The sequence below is a fragment of the Bombina bombina genome, chromosome 2, assembly GCF_027579735.1.
Source record: "Bombina bombina isolate aBomBom1 chromosome 2, aBomBom1.pri, whole genome shotgun sequence".
Lineage (NCBI taxonomy): Eukaryota > Metazoa > Chordata > Amphibia > Anura > Bombinatoridae > Bombina > Bombina bombina.
The window spans coordinates 408,616,257-408,633,859 of NC_069500.1; the positions used below are offsets into that span (position 1 = coordinate 408,616,257).

General features: G+C 40.1%; 1 protein-coding gene across 1 annotated transcript in view; it reads right to left on the reverse strand.

Annotated features, from left to right (window-relative positions):
- The window catches only part of TANGO2 (transport and golgi organization 2 homolog), a 542,315-nt gene extending 535,086 nt beyond the window's left edge, over positions 1-7,229 (reverse strand). Inside the window, exon 1 of the mRNA XM_053701903.1 lies at positions 7,209-7,229. The gene's annotated coding sequence lies outside the window, so the exon portion shown is untranslated. The remainder of the gene's footprint in view (positions 1-7,208) is intronic.
- Positions 7,230-17,603: the final 10,374 nt, after the last annotated feature.

Consider the following 17,603-nt stretch of genomic DNA (forward strand, 5'->3'; position numbering starts at 1 on the left):
GACCCGTGGACTGATCACACTTAACAGAAGAAAACATAATTTATGCTTACCTGATAAATTCCTTTCTTCTGTAGTGTGATCAGTCCACGGCCCGCCCTGTTTTTTAAGGCAGGTAAATATTTTTTAAATTATACTCCAGTCACCACTACACCCTTGGCTTCTCCTTTCTCGTTGGTCCTTGGTCGAATGACTGGAGGTGACGTAGAGGGGAGGAGCTATATAGCAACTCTGCTGGGTGAATCCTCTTGCACTTCCTGTAGGGGAGCAGTTAATATCCCACAAGTAATGATGACCCGTGGACTGATCACACTACAGAAGAAAGGAATTTATCAGGTAAGCATAAATTATGTTTTTTTCAGAAAAAGGAGCTGTAACATTTTAGAGTAATGTCCTACAAAAAAAACCCTTTTAAGAGCTATAGTTTAGTTTAGTATTAGTTTAGTTTTCTTATTTTTTTTTTTTCGGGGGCTTTAGTTTTAGAATAGGCATAACTGTGTGTGGGGGGGTTGGTAGTGTTGTTTTTTTTATTTTCTGTAAATTTAGTGTTTATTATTTTTGGTAACTTAGAGGGTTTCATATTAGAGGTGGGGGTTAGGTAGTTATGTAGGGTTTTGGGTAGTTTGTGTTGGTGGGTTGTGGGGTGTAGGGAATAATAGGTTAGGGATAAAGGCAGTATAAGTATTAAGTAGTGTAGGGGGTGTTTGCGGTGGGCTTTTGGGGTTAATAGGTTAGGAAGATAGTTGTGGTGGGCTATTGGTGGTTTAGGGGTAAGTTAATGCAAGGTTAGTTTGCAGTGGGGGGTTATGTCGGTTTAGGGGTACATAGGTATAGTTATTAGGTGATGTGCAATATATTTAAAAGGAATCCTTTACTTTACATTGCCAATGTCGGTGCCGATGCTGCTTGGCATATTACACCAGCATCACCACCCTTTGCAATGTGTTTCCAATGACTTGTTATACCAGCAGCAGAGTATAAACTGTATGAGAAGATACTTTAGGTTTATTTTTGCATATGAATAGGTGGTTTTGTTATTTTACTCCACACCCATTAAAATGGGCTGAGTTTGCAGGGAAATCTGATCTCCTTATTTTATCACTTTATACACACACACATGCTTCCTTATCTTATATATGTTTGTATAACAATACCCAATACTTAGAGAGAACAACTGAAAATGAACATGTTATTACTTATCTCTCCTACCTTCCACTGAGTGTAATTTATTCTGTTAGCTATGTTTATACAGCTTTTCTATAGCCACTACTTAAGTATTTAAATATACAGTATAGGTGGGCTTACAACAGTCAAAAGCAGCTATTTGAAATGAAATGCCAAAATAAAGCTAAATTAACAATTTGTAATCAATTTAATACACTCTAGCAGGTAAAATTGATAATTGTGAACAAATTAAAGGAGATAAAAATTTACAGTACACTGTCCCTTTAAGTCACGTTTACAAAGCATTTAGGCTATTACACATTTGAGTGGACCAATCCATCTTGGTTTAACAAGGTTAGATTGTTTCTGCTTCACAAAACAATTGAAGGAGAACGAAGAGTTGGGTCGCCATGGAGACTTTTGCTCACCAAAAGGAAAGACAAATGAAATTAAATAAAAGACATATTTAGAGAAAGAGAATGAGAACAGACTGAGGAAAAAGATGTAGGAGATTAAGGAAGATGATAAAAAGGATGGGGGGGTGGATTGCGGTCAGATAAACAATATCTACAAGTTTATTAGTGGTGGGGAGTGTCCTGCATAGTGGAAGCTCATATTTTACCAAACATACGTATCAGCAATATTTTGTCTTTTATATAATTCAAAGCCTCTTAGGGATTGTCCTGCAATGCTTAGCAATTAAGCCTTATCTATTTTAACCAATCTCTTGCAAACTTTGTTACAGTACAATTTATTTGTAAGGATCAATCCGTAAGTACCCTGTTCCTTGAATAATTATCCAAAAACTTTTTTGCCACATTGGTTTGGATGTATTTCTTTCACTTTCACCTGCAAGCTGCATGAGTTGAGATATATTTTTATTTAACGACGACATATGTTCTCTATTATTCCTTCGTATTTTTATATAAGAATGCATTGTCCCTATTCATGCATTTAAAAGAGCCTCTTAATTTAAATTTGCCTTTTAAAAATGTAATCCTTGTAGCATGAAAACCAAATTAAAATGTGACTGTTGTGAGCTAAATGATCTTTAATTTATATATTTCATATTATTTCTGTATTATTTGACAACTTCAGAATAACATTATTCATAGATGATTCCTCAATTAATTGTGACATATAGCTATGTTCTGTTTTCAAATTACTAGTTTTATTGTCTTAATTAATTTCTGGGTAATTAAAATATTTCTTAATAAATACATGTATCCTATCAAAGATTTAAATTGGATTACTACATTTTGTTTCTATGTATGGTGAGTTAATAAATTCTCCACACAAAAATGTATCACTGAAAAAACATGCAGAAGACGAGTTGCTTGTTTGTTCAGATGGGTCCCTGAGTTCTCAAAATGACTGCACTGAATTCCTCAGGTTACTTTAAAATGAAGCAAAGTAGTCTTAAAAAGACTCAAATCCACCTCTTGCTTTTTCTGTAAAAATTGTGCTGTGTACCACACTCCCTAGAGAGTCATCAAGCAAATTATGTAACCTGCTAATCAGACAGATGGTTCAGGCAATTTGCAGCATTTTGAAAACCTAGGTTACATATTTTGTTTGTGGGTTATTTTAGGGAGAGTGTGACAAATTACAAGTTTTACACCAAAGCAAGAGGTACTTAAAGGGACACTGAACACAAATTTTTTCTCTTGTGATTCATATAGAGCAAGCAATTTTAAGCAACTTTCTAATTTACTCCTATTATCAATTTTTCTTCGTTCTCTTGCTTTCTTTATTTGAAAAAGAAGCAATCTAAGCTAAGGAGCCAGCCAATTTGTGGTTCAGAACCATGGACAGCACTTGTTTATTGGTGCTGTCCAATCAGCAAGGACAACCCAGGTTGTTCACCAAAAATGGGCCGGCATCTAAACTTAAATTCTTGCCTTTAAAATAAAGATACCAAGAGAATGAATAAAATTTGATCATAGGAGTAAATTAGAAAGTTGCTTAAAATTGCATGCTCTATCTGAATCTTGAAAGAAAAAATTTGGGTACAGTGTCCCTTTAATGTCCCTTTAAGGCTTCAGGCTTACATTTAACCAGGCTGTGGTTTATTTTATTTTTTTTTTTTATATATAAAGTTTTTATTGAACAGGTTCATAAAACATGACATAAGATACACAGTACAAAGTATAATAGTGTGCTATTAAATTCCATCTGATTGCTATTACAGGTTATGAACATGCAGCTTCCGCTGTGTATCCGTAAGGACAAGAAAAAAGAGAAAAGAAAATCTATTATATATAAACCGCATAGGCCTCTAAATAGGCCAGCTTTAGCATCTTGTCCAGTTATATTTGGGGGAACCTTTTTCAAAATAATTAAATAAGAAGAAAAAGAAAGAAGGGGAGGAAGGGGAAGAAAAGGGGAAGAAGAAAAAAGAAAAAAGAAAGAAGAGAAAAGGAAGAGGATAACCGTAGTGATGTAGAAGGGGTGAAGCAGTAGAGGGGAGAGAAAGAGGAGAAACATAGGAGGAAGTATAAGAAGAAGAGGGGAAGTCCAGAAGAGTGGGTAATGAAGTAATCTCTCCAATATCACCTGTCCCATAGCATAATGTAACATCATTGGTCAGAAGCTCGAGTAAGGTCGAAATTATGTTGGTACCTGCAGTGATTCCCAATAAAGTTTTATATTTAAAAACATGTCATGTCTATTTCGTTTAAGATAAGAGTATTCTTCCAAAAGAATAAGTTCTTGTGTTCTAGCTGCCCACTCCGTAATTGTTGGGACATTTTGGGATTTCCATTTTCTGGCAATTAGGGATTTTGCTCCATTTACGCAAATTTGAAGTAGGGAAAGTCTAAGTTTACAGGAGATCCTAGGCCTAGCGTTAAACAGTATGATCATTGGGTTAAAATTAAATGTAGTACCTAGTAACGGGTGTAATATCTTTTCTAAGGAGTCCCAAAAGGTCCGCAGGCTAGGGCACGACCACCATATGTGCGATAAAGTTCCCTCACCCCCACACCCCCTCCAGCACAGAGAAGAAACCTCAGGGTATATCATTTTCAGTCTGACTGGTGTCATATACCACCTTGAAAGAATTTTATAGTTCATTTCGAGGATCTGGGAAGAAGACGACGTTTTGCCAGTAAATTCAAACAATTTATACCAGTAATCCGGTGTAATGTCTTGGTGCAATTCTTCCTGCCAGGATTGAGTGTATGTCGGTAATGTTCTATGTACACAATGGTCTATAATTCGCCTCGACATAGCAAGAGTTCCTCTTGAGGTAATGGCAGCTCTGCAAAGCGTTTCAAATGGGGTGAGAGAGCGTGTAAGCTGAGAGCTATGTGGGGAAACTCGCAACAGATTTTGCAATTGGGAGTATTTCAACCAGTTAGTAAATGTACCTTCCAGAACTTCAGATAAGTCTTGTCTCGGCCTAAGTTTCCCCTGGGAAAGAAAATCCACCAGTGGAGATGAAAACCCCAACTCTTTATAGTGTATGTCCCCCGTTGAGAGATGGATGCCTAATAGTAATTCAGTGTTTTGGAAAATTGGTGTCATGGGCGAGTGGGGTGTGGATATGCCTTTTATATGGGTAATTATTGTATCCCAGGTACGAAAGATGTGTCTATACAGAGGGGATGATCTAGCTCTAGTTGGGCGATATTTATCCTGCAGCCAGCAAATTGGGCCTACTTTGGGAGTTTTCAGGATATGCGTGTCTAGGGGGATCCATGCCTTGTCTTGAGAGCTATTGTGCCAGTTTAGTATACGTTGTAGTACGTTAGCCTGATAATATCGGAGTATATGGGGAGTACCCAACCCACCATCTCTCCTAGATCTATATAAATTTTGCCTAGCCACTCTCGGTTTTTGTCCTCCCCATATAAAATCGTTGAGGATAGATTGGAGCTGTTGGAGATAGGTATTGGGGAGATGGATAGGGATAGTCTGCAATAAATAAAGTATTCGAGGCAATAATGACATTTTCGTGATTTGGTTTCTGCCCCACCAAGAGAAATATTTATTTCGCCAAGATTGGCAGTCCCTCGATATTTCTTGTAAGAGCGGTGTGTAATTGGATTTAAATAGGGATGTCAGTCGTGGTGTGACGTTAATACCTAAATATCTGATGTGATCACTGTTTAGTTGATATGGACAGACCTGTGCCAGATTTGAAAACTTATGGGCGTTCATTGTAATATTTAGAATGTTAGATTTCTGGTTATTAATCAGGAAGTGGGAGAGGCTCCCGAAACGGCGAAATTCGGTCAATACGGCCGGTAGAGATATACTAGGATTAGATAAGGACAACAGTATGTCATCAGCATATAAGCTTATTTTATAATTGTTGGGGCCTACGGCTATCCCAGTGATGTTAGTATTTAGCCTAATGTGGGATGCTAGGGGTTCCATTGCAATGGCAAATAATAGCGGGGACAGTGGGCACCCCTGGCTGTGGTTTATTTTAGCCATTTGTACAAAAAATATATACAAAAGTAAACACAAATGAACAATTTCCCATACATTTACTTGTATAATAAATAATTGGAAACATATTAAAGGCAAATCAATTTTACAGTTCAATGCCCCTTTAATATGTATTTTTAATATTCATAGTAGTATACCTTTAAACAGCATAAGGCTGTCTCTTGTTTAGTTTGTCACCTAGCTTGTATTTTTTGTCACTATACATTACTATTTAAGTTTTTATGAATCTACTTTGAAACAAATGATTACTGAAAATCAGTCATATCTGCTTTAGTTTTTAAGTATGCTCTACAATTATTTATGCTAATTTATGTCCATTCTGACATCTTGTATCTGAGAAATCTCTCTTTTTACCCCTCATGAAAACCATTTGTCCATGGCATATATGATGCCGGATTTCACTGCACTAATACATATGTCAAATCAAGCTTTGTCCTGAAAATTGCTGAATTCTGCTTATTTGTGAGCTCTTTCCACTGTCCCTTCTATAAATGTTACATTTCTCTCAAAGGAATATGGGGCTGCCTGAATGAATAAAACCCTGACGAGACTATCCAGACTTTATGCTTAGACACAGCCCATGAATTGTTCAGCCCACTTTCATAGTCTACTCTCCTTTTATGCCTGGTTAAATTATACAAATGTTGGGAAGGCCAAAATGGGACCCTCCAGTACTTTATTCTACTCCCCATGGGTTTTCAGTACTTCTTGTGCAGCAGTTTCCGGATGGTTTACTGCAGCATCTGGCTATGGTTCCATGCTACTTTACTGTTCATTTGCAATTCACCAGCTACCATCCAACATTGATTATCTATGTAGTTTAGTGCCTGCTCCTCAATCCTTCCCTCTCCAGGAGAAACCATAGAAACATAAACAGAATTTCATACCAGATAAGAACCAAAAGCCATTTTTAAGTCTGCCCACATGATAGCTAACAGCATATGGCAGGGATGTATGCGTACCCTGCCACCTCTACTGAATTTCCTACCACATCTGCTGAAAACCTATTCCATGAATCAACCAACTTATCTGTAAAAAAAAAAAAGCGCCTATACCAATTTCTACTAAATCTGCTAACTTCCAACTGGGAGGTGAGATCATGATTTTATAAAAGTTTTAGAAGAATTTTCAATATAGTTAATGTACTATAAAGTTTTCTATTGTAACACCTCTCTCTCTTTTCTTCTTTAAGCACAGTCTGGGTGCATTTATATTGTTATATTTTGTGAATATATATATATATATATCATACATACATTAATCGTTCCAAACAATTTATGTTTTTCAATGAGGAAATACACAGAAAAAAGGCAGAATAGAGCCAACTGATCCACACTTACCACTGTTTAAAGGAGTAAGTTCTAGCAAATCATAAATAGTGAAAATGTGACTGGCTTTATGACTATCATTCATGTTGACAAAGCTTCCCAAACCTGTTGTATTAAGCAATATTTACCCTGAAGTATTTGCTGCTGTTGTGCTTTTCTATTAAAATAGATGTCTCATTTTAGTACATTCCAGAAATTGTAAAGAGGAATAAATAAAATGTCAGATTCACCATTGTAAAGACAGAAAAGTGTTAATTTTACCTTGTAATTCTCAGAAGCTCTGTATCATTCACTGTCTTCCTTCAAGACTTCGCTACTGCTGATAAAATGGTATGAAATGTTGCAATAAGGCAGCTGGGTTGGTTTAGTTGAGCAATGAGGTTGGAGTTCACAAAATAACTATAGTTACAAAATATTCTTATCTTTCAAATTAAAATTGTTTCAAAGGGCATCTGGACTGGTATTATATTATGTGCTATCAGTGCAATACATTATATTAATGTTTATTTGTTTTAATTAAAGACACACAAATACGTTTACATTGTAATATAAATATAAAAGATACAATATAATATAAAATATACAACCTATGATAAGCAGCTAGAAAAGTAAAACTTTGCCACACTAGCTTATAAACCATATATACAGTGGATATAAAAAGTCTACACACCCCTGTAAAAATGTCAGGTTTCTTTGATGTAAAAAAATGAGACAAAGATAAATCATTTCAGAACTTTTTCCACCTTTAATGTGGCCTCAATTGCAAAACAAACTAAAATATTTTAGGTAGAGGGAAGTAGAAATAAAAAACTAAAATAATATGGTTGCATAAGTGTGCACCCTTTGTTGAAGAACCCTTTTTATTACAGCACTCAGTCTTTTTGGGTATGAGTTTTTCAGCATGCCACATCTTGACTTGGCAAGATTTGCCCACTCTTCTTTGCAAAAACACACAAATACGTTTACACTGTAATATAAATATAAAAGATACAATATAATATAAAAGATATAACCTATGATAAGCAGCTAGAAAAGTAAAACTTTGCCACACTAGCTTATAAACCATATATACTGTATATATATATATATATATATATATATATATATCTTTATAAATATATATATATATATATATATATATATATATATATATACAGTATATACTTACATATAGATATATATATATACACACCTTGTCTTTGGTCTCTGTTGAGGGGTCCCATCGTGTAAACAGACCCCCCCCCCCCAAACCTGGGAGTATAACACTGCAGACTGATAGCAGTTTTTCTCTTTCATCCTACATATGCATCCTTATCTGGTAACTCTGATTGGCTTGGAGAGGAGTCCCAGGTGAGTCACTATCCAATCCTTATTTTTAAACACCCAGAAGTCTCCTCTTCTTGTGAACATACACTATTTTCACTCTTACACACACACCCAGGCTCCCTTATGCTGTATACACCCATTATGTGCTATGCCTTCCTTGTACAAAGGCTCAAATACACAAATGCTCTTCCCAATCGTATGTGTGCTCCAGAGATTCTCCTTCTCTTACACCCTCAGGCATCCTGTTCTTACGTACACACTAGATGCTCTCCAAACTCTTTTGCACACTTATGTACACACCTAAAGGTACCATTGCACATATGCAGATGCTCTGTTCACTATCATAGGACCCCATTCACTGCCCTGCCCTTTAGCCACCAACCATTCTCTCTCCCACTCTTATGCACACACCCCAGAACCTCACACACCATTATGCTTTGAGGTGGTTAGAGTATGTGGAACTCAGAATGCAGGAACAGAGACACTGAACAACAAAAGTCTTTTTAAAGCTTTACTGAACAATAAGCAAAAGAACAGTTGGTGGGGGGCAGAGTTTAGCCACGCAGGCGAATGGCTGGTTGCTGAAAGAGCTCCTAATCCTCAAAGTGGACAACATGTTTTAAAACACTAACGAGACCCTTCCAAGCCCTTCACAAAGCACAGGTGAATGACCCGGCTATACAGTGGACTGCAATACACGGTGCTTTACACAGATGCACATATTACAAACCTGAGAGACATTCTAGCTGCGGCCTAAAGCGCATCTGAGTACCGGGAGCACTGATAACCAGGCAGTTGAAGGTAACTTGTAGCGCACTCAAATGTGACTGAAATACACCCAGCCGGGGACAAAACTACTATTTACCGCATTTGCCACAAGCGGTAACATATCCTGCATGGATCGCATCTCCAAACTAAACAGAGACACGCACCGGAACGGCCGACCACGTGGCGACGCCATTATCAGACCGGATTGACCCAGCAACGCAGGAGGAGAGCAGTGAAGCCAAGGGACCTCTGTAAGTAGCTGCACACGAATACAACACTGGCACATTGCAGCATTATCACCCAGATCACTGCCTAACCCACATAACAAACTAAGCCCATAATTCAACACCACGCAGCAAGCTTCTTAACTGTGCTAACTTACAGCTGTGTTTGCTAATAACGGAGCAGTGTACTTTGCATGTTCTATCTGATTTAAATGTTAGAAAATGAACACACAGATACGCAAGGGGGCCTGATCCCACAACCATCTATAAGCAGTAAAGTTGCTTAAGAAGAAAGCTCTATTCCCCTGACAAGGCATACCAGATACCACGCAGTCCATTAATTTAAAGGGACAGTACGCATACATCTGCATAGATTTTTCCTCAAAAGTGGGGATGCCTACAGGGAGTGCAGAATTATTAGGCAAGTTGTATTTTTGAGGATTAATTTTATTATTGAACAACAACCATGTTCTCAATGAACCCAAAAAACACATTAATATCAAAGCTGAATAGTTTTGGAAGTAGTTTTTAGTTTGTTTTTAGTTATAGCTATTTTAGGGGGATATCTGTGTGTGCAGGTGACTATTACTGTGCATAATTATTAGGCAACTTAACAAAAAACAAATATATACCCATTTCAATTATTTATTCTTACCAGTGAAACCAATATAACATCTCAACATTCACAAATATAAATTTCTGACATTCAAAAACAAGACAAAAACAAATCAGTGACCAATATAGCCACCTTTCTTTGCAAGGACACTCAAAAGCCTGCCATCCATGGATTCTGTCAGTGTTTTGATCTGTTCACCATCAACATTGCGTGCAGCAGCAACCACAGCCTCCCAACAGCCTCCCAGACACTGTTCAGAGAGGTGTACTGTTTTCCCTCCTTGTAAATCTCGCATTTGATGATGGACCACAGGTTCTCAATGGGGTTCAGATCAGGTGAACAAGGAGGCCATGTCATTAGATTTTCTTCTTTTATACCCTTTCTTGCCAGCCACGCTGTGGAGTACTTGGATGCGTGTGATGGAGCATTGTCCTGCATGAAAATCATGTTTTTCTTGAAGGATGCAGACTTCTTCCTGTACCACTGCTTGAAGAAGGTGTCTTCCAGAAACTGGCAGTAGGACTGGGAGTTGAGCTTGACTCAATCCTCAACCCGAAAAGGCCCCACAAGCTCATCTTTGATGATACCAGCCCAAACCAGTACTCCACCTCCACCTTGCTGGCGTCTGAGTCGGACTGGAGCTCTCTGCCCTTTACCAATCCAGCCACGGGCCCATCCATCTGGCCCATCAAGACTCACTCTCATTTCATCAGTCCATAAAACCTTAGAAAAATCAGTCTTGAGATATTTCTTGGCCCAGTCTTGACGTTTCAGCTTGTGTGTCTTGTTCAGTGGTGGTCATCTTTCAGCCTTTCTTACCTTGGCCATGTCTCTGAGTATTGCACACCTTGTGCTTTTGGGCACTCCAGTGATGTTGCAGCTCTGAAATATGGCCAAACTGGTGGCAAGTGGCATCTTGGCAGCTGCACGCTTGACTTTTCTCAGTTCATGGGCAGTTATTTTGCGCCTTGGTTTTTCCACACGCTTCTTGCGACCCTGTTGACTATTTTGAATGAAACGCTTGATTGTTCGATGATCACGCTTCAGAAGCTTTGCAATTTTAAGAGTGCTGCATCCCTCTGAAAGATATCTCACTATTTTTTACTTTTTTTGAGCCTGTCAAGTCCTTCTTTTGACCCATTTTGTCAAAGGAAAGGAAGTTGCCTAATAATTATGCATACCTGATATAGGATGTTGATGTCATTAGACCACACCCCTTCTCATTACAGAGATGCACATCACCTAATATGCTTAATTGGTAGTAGGCTTTCAAGCCTATACAGCTTGGAGTAAGACAACATGCATAAAGAGGATGATGTGGTCAAAATACTCATTTGCCTAATAATTCTGCACTCCCTGTATTAAAAAAAAACAATAAAGCTGACAAGAACACAGCTGCCAGACCATTGAGCAGATACCTCAGACAGCTAGACACAAACCTTGACCCACAAACAGGAGATATGGCCTACAATCAAAGCACACAAGCAACTAAAGAACTGACTCCACAAAATGCAGAGCAGTCACAACCTTTAACTAAAGGAGATCTACGCTACTTATCATCAAAAGAGGACATACAGGGGGTACTCCAAGAAATGAGGAGTCTTTTTGGTGACCTAAAGAAAGATATTAATGTCCTGGAAAGCAGAGTGTCCAAAACAGAACTGGAGCAGGGATTAATGGCAACCACAGTGCAACATAATAGCATAGAAATACAGCAACAACAAGCAGATATGCAGGTCCTCTCTGACAAACTAGAGGACCTTGAAAACTGCTGCCGCAGAAACAATATAAGGGTCAGAGGTGTTTCTGAATCTATACACCCACCTGCTATAGAGGGGTATCTGCAGAGCCTCTTCCGTACGATAAAAGGCACACCTAATTCCCCAGAGATTGCACTGGAACGAGCACACAGGGCACTTCGGCCTAAACCACCACCCAAGGGCCCGCCCAGGGACATAATAATTAAATTCTTAAGCTTTAAGGAAAAAGAGGAGATACTCAGATGTGCCAGGGCCAAACAATCCATAGCGCATGCAGGAGAGAAAATCCAACTTTTTTCGGACCTATCACCAGTGACATTGCAGAAAAGAAAGGAACTTGGCTGTATTACTTCTATTCTTAGAGAAAATAAAGTACAGTACCGGTGGGGCTTCCCGGTCTCACTGACAGCGACCCATAACAACAAGTCTGCAATCTACAGGCCGGGAGGGGATCCACAGGCCTTCTATGCAGCTCTTGCAATCGGCAGCGAAGAGGCCGCCTCTGTGCGGCAAAAGAGCTCAGAGGACGTCAACATACCCGCACAGGACTAACAGATCTTCTGGGAAGGAACTTTGACTTTCCATTGTACTGTTCAACAGCGGACAGTGAATTTACGGCTGCAGTGAGAGACTATTGAAAGATATGACAAAAGAGGGATCCAGTTCTGGGGACCCCTCCACGGACATTGGCATTGCCAGCCAGTTCTCACTGCATAAAGCTGAAGGACATGCCTGTATATGCTATCCTAAGGTGTTCTCCTGCTCAAGGAAGGTTTGAAATTATTAAGTTAAAATGTTAAGATACAGTTTGGTCTTGTACAAGTTCTGTGCTTAAGGATATAGCCATGTAAATGCAAATTTCCCCCTTCCCTTATCATTCCCATTCTGCTACAACCCCTCTATCCTCCCCTTCCTCCCCAACCTTATACCCCACGAACAGCAACAACGGAAGGCTTCCCTCATGGATAGCTAACCGCAAAAGATTCTGCCAAGGGATAAACTATGTTAGACCCCGGGGCCCATTAAGATCCCTGGAGCGTAGGCACTCATATAAGATTGTATTAATGTCTCCTCAACATATTGCAGACCTCTCCCCCCCTATCTTACAACTTAGCACAGGCCAGTTAATTATAGAGCACTCTCTCCTTTTTTTTTTTTTTTTTTTTGCTAGACCAATGCATTAGGGTTTCTATAAATATATATAGTCAAAAGTTGTCCACTTTGGGGATACTACCCCAACTGACACTAAATTGTTTGTTTTGCTTTCTCTGACCTATTTACTCTGGTATCTAAACGATATCTCTTTAACAGGGAAAGCTATAGTTATATAACCAAAGCATATTTACTCTGCCCTTGGTGTCGGGCAGTTAATTACCAAAATAGTAATAAAATCTTGGTTGTCTTTTTTTCTCAATCTTACTCTCTCTCTGCGGCACATAATACAATCCTACTTCCCCAACTTTACTCTTTAGCCTCTTTCCCTCTCCCTCCTTGTATTTGTTTTTTTTTTTTTCCCTAGAATGGACCCAAAGAAGAGCAGATTCGGATCCCATGGCCTCACATTCGTCTCAATAAATGCAAAGGGACTAAACAACTCAGGTAAGAGGTCAATCGCCCTCAAAGAATTTAAACGTTTAAACAGCCAAATTGTCTTTGTACAGGAAACACATTTCCGTAGGGGTAAAGAGCCGAAATGGTTAGATAGTACATACACTACTTCCTACTTCTCATCCGGCTCTGAAAAGAAAGGGGGGGTAGGCATACTGATACACAAAACTGTACCAATCAAGGTCGCCCACATTGAAAAAGACCCTGAGGGTCGGTACTTACTAATACAAGGTACGCTATATACCCATCCTATCACACTGGCTTGTATATACGCACCAAACACAGCCCAGCATCAATACGTAAAGCGTGTTACCAAGATATTACTAGACCACTCCAAAGGCCCCACGTTTGTAGCTGGGGACCTGAATCTCCCATTGGACCCACTTCTTGACACTTCTAACGGGTCATCCAACGTCCCCCGCAGATCTACTAAGTGTGTGAGGGCGTCTCTTGCCGATATTCAACTTCACGACGTGTGGAGAACACTACACCCAACGGACCGTGACTACACATATTTTTCCTCCCCACACGACAAATACTCACGCATAGACTATTTCTTTACGGACTCTCTAGGACTTGACTTGACAGTGGACTGTGAGATAGGTTCCATTACATGGTCCGACCATGCCCCCGTGATATGCAGGGTGGTATGGCCTGACATCCCCCCAACAACATATATCTGGAGGTTGGATGACTCCTTACTGGAATCACCACCCATAGCTGAGGACGTAGGCAAGTCTCTGACCGAATATTTCTCAATCAACGACCCCATGAGTACTTCCCTACCAAATACATGGGAAGCGCACAAGTGTGTTTTCTGTGGTGTTTTCCTTAAACATAAAGCAAGGCAGATTAGATCATATAGAGAGAAACACACACAGCTAATGACTGCAATCTCTGACCTAGAGGCTAAACATAAGCTCAAACCGACTGACAAAACAATCAAAACCAGCATTACAACGGCCAGGCTAGACCTTAAAAACCATCTTATGACAGCCCACCACAGACGACTGTTTTGGACCAAACAGCAGTGCTATGAGGGGGGCAATAAGCCAGGCAAGCTTCTGGCGAGATCGATCCGTAGAGCGCAGCTTAAAGCCTATATACATCACTTAAAAGCGAAAGATGGCTCCAAAATAAAGGGTTGCAGACAGATTGCAGAAGCCTTTCACACCTACTATAGCAAACTATATAATTTGCCTAGCAAATTAGATGGGACGCAAACTGCAGACTCACCATCTAATGAGGAAAATCAAATTGACGAATACCTCTCTGACCTAGAGTTACCCCAACTTGAAGACGCAGATATGGACGCCCTAGACGCCCCAATTACCCTAGAGGAACTGACTGACGCAATTAGGGATCTCCCCAAGGGGAAATGCCCGGGTCCTGTTGGACTCACACCCAGATACTTCAATATATTCCTGCCTTTACTGGCCCCAAGCTTGCTCCAATTATTTAATAACCTACGAGACTGCCCCAAGCTGATGAAATCCATGCTAGAGGCACACATAACGGTTATTCCCAAACCGGGTAAGGAACCCACAACCCCAGAAATTTTCAGACCAATATCCTTACTAAACACGGACATTAAACTGCTAGCTAAAATTCTGGCAAAACGCCTCAATAAATTTCTACCAAATTTGATTTCTCCAGAGCAGGTGGGCTTCATCCTGGGTAGGGAGGCACGTGACAACACCACCAAGGTTCTACAGCTGACAAACGATGTAAGAGTTGAAGGTGTGCCTATGGCCCTCTTCTCTACCGACGCAGACCGGGTCGGCTGGCCTTTTCTGCGCCGAGTGATGCGATCAATGAACTTCGGGGAGAGTTTCCTGAACATGGTGTCCTCGCTGTACTCCTACCTGGGAGCCCGAGTGAGGTTGAACGGCACGCTTTCAGAACCGTTCAAAATAACAAACGGAACCAGACAGGGGTGTCCTCTGTCTCCTTTATTGTTTGCCCTGACCATAGAAGCCCTGGCACAGAGGATTCGGCGAAATGATAAAATCACGGGGGTCAAACTGGGCGACATTGAACATAAACAGGCACTCTACGCGGACGACATTCTTTACACTCTCACGAACATACATCGGTACCTGAACTCCTTAGGGAGCTAAATAACTACGGAATGGTCTCAAACTTTCACTTAAACTTAGGGAAATCGGAGTTACTTAACATTAATGCCCCTCAAGAACACATAGATATGCTCCGAGACACATATAATATCCCAATATCCACAACAAAGCTAAAGTATATTGGCATTTATATTCCGCAAAAACACCAAGACATATTCAAAGAAAACTATTTGAAACTAAAGCAGGACATCACTAATGATCTCTCGTCCTGGAAAAACAAACCACTTTCATGGCTTGGTAAAATAGGGGTCATTAAAATGAACGTGCTACCACGCATTCTATATATTTTGCAAACTATTCCGATCTCCCTACCGGAAGACTACATCCCACAAATGCAGAGGTTGTTAGAACAGTTTGTATGGACGGGCACTAGGCCCAGAATACCGCGGAGGACCATGTACCTCCCTAGGGATAGGGGGGGTTGGGTTTTCCAGACCTAAAAGCATATAAACGGGCCATAGCTCTGCAGCACGTTGTAGAATGGTCACAAAATGGAAATCACAAACTATGGATTAGAATAGTCATATTTTGGGACTTAACAATGTAGGCACATTGGCTTGGATTCCCACGACTCAACGCCCTAAAGTCCTAAACAGATACCCTATATTAAAAGATGTGTTAACTGAATGGGACAGAGCGGCTTCATCCTCTGTCCACATTACACGAGGACTCTCACCTCTGTTACCTATACTGGAAAACCCTGCACTACCATACCACAAGTTGGGATCTAGATTGCACACCCCTTACACTCTAAAAGAGGGATGTCTCTATAGCGCCATAGAAAACGGGGGATTTAAAACTCAGAATCAAATGAAAGAAATAAATAAGCCCATTTTCACCTCATGGCTGAGATATAATCAATTAGTGCACTACATAACACATCTTAAATGCAAAGACCAATTAACCAGGGACCCCACTCCATTTGAACGACTATGTATCGCAAACAATCCCCAGAGGCAACTGATTTCCCTCATCTACAAATTACTGCTGACTGGTCCTGACACCCCACCTCCCACGTACATAGCGTCATGGCATAGGGAGCTTGGCACGGAACACTCTCATGAGGAGTGGTCCCGGGCATTCTCCTTGGTAAGGCGATCATCAATATCGGCTACCGTACAGGAGATCCAATTAAAATTACAATGCAGATGGTATCACACTCCGAGTAGGATACATCGCCTTTTCCCCAGAGCTAGCCCCCTGTGCTGGAGGGCTTGTGGCGAGCTCGGTACGCTCACACATATCTGGTGGTCGTGCCCGAGGTTGGGAAGCTTTTGGGCGGGAGTGCTGGGAAGAATGTCGGAGATCATGGAAGTAAAGGTCCCTGAGTCCCTGGAAACCTTACTTTTTCTAAACCTCCCGAAACTTAAAAATGCGCACTATCGACCCCTGGTACTATTAATGCTCACAGGAGCAAAGCGACTGATCCCCAAAAATTGGAAATCGCCTGATGTCCCCACATCGGGCGACTGGCAATCTTCTGTATCCGACCTTCTCGCACTAAAAAAGCTACACTTTCTTAAGATAGGCCAAATTGCAGTTTATGAGATGATGTTGGAAAGGTGGAACAGTTCTCTAGTATAAATGAGTATTGCCTCTACAGACAGTATTTCCTAACAAAGTAGCCCCCCCCCCCCCCCCCCACAAATTTAAATTCCTTTTTTTTTTTTTTTTCTTCCTCGCTCTTGTTCTCGCTCCCCTTTTCCTTTCCCCCCCCCTCTTTCTCCCTATGTGCCGCCCCTCTACGTTCTTCACCCTCCTTCTTTCCCTACTCTGCCTTCACTCTTACTACTAGAAGTTACCTATTTTGTGTGCTGGGATAGAGAGAGAGGAAATGTTTTGACTAACCAGGATCACGCTAAATGTTATTATTAGTTTTATTTGTTTGAAAAATACTAGACAAAAATCAAGCTATTGAAGGGCCGTCATTATTGACCAATTCTGAATCTTGTATTCATGTTTGTAACAAATGTCTTGCATGATGTACCTAACTTATGTATTGTTGTTTATTATCGGATAATAAAGCTTGTTTATAAATAAAAAAAATAAAAAAAGAACAGTGTGTAGTTCAAACTGAAGACCACAGAAACAACAAGTTTGAACATAGGCCCAATGCAGAACACTGTCTGAACAAGTCCAATACAAAGTTCAGAAAACTTAAGTAGGTTGCATTAACAAAGTTCAGTGGACACTGGTGCTTGAGTTGTGCAGTAGAA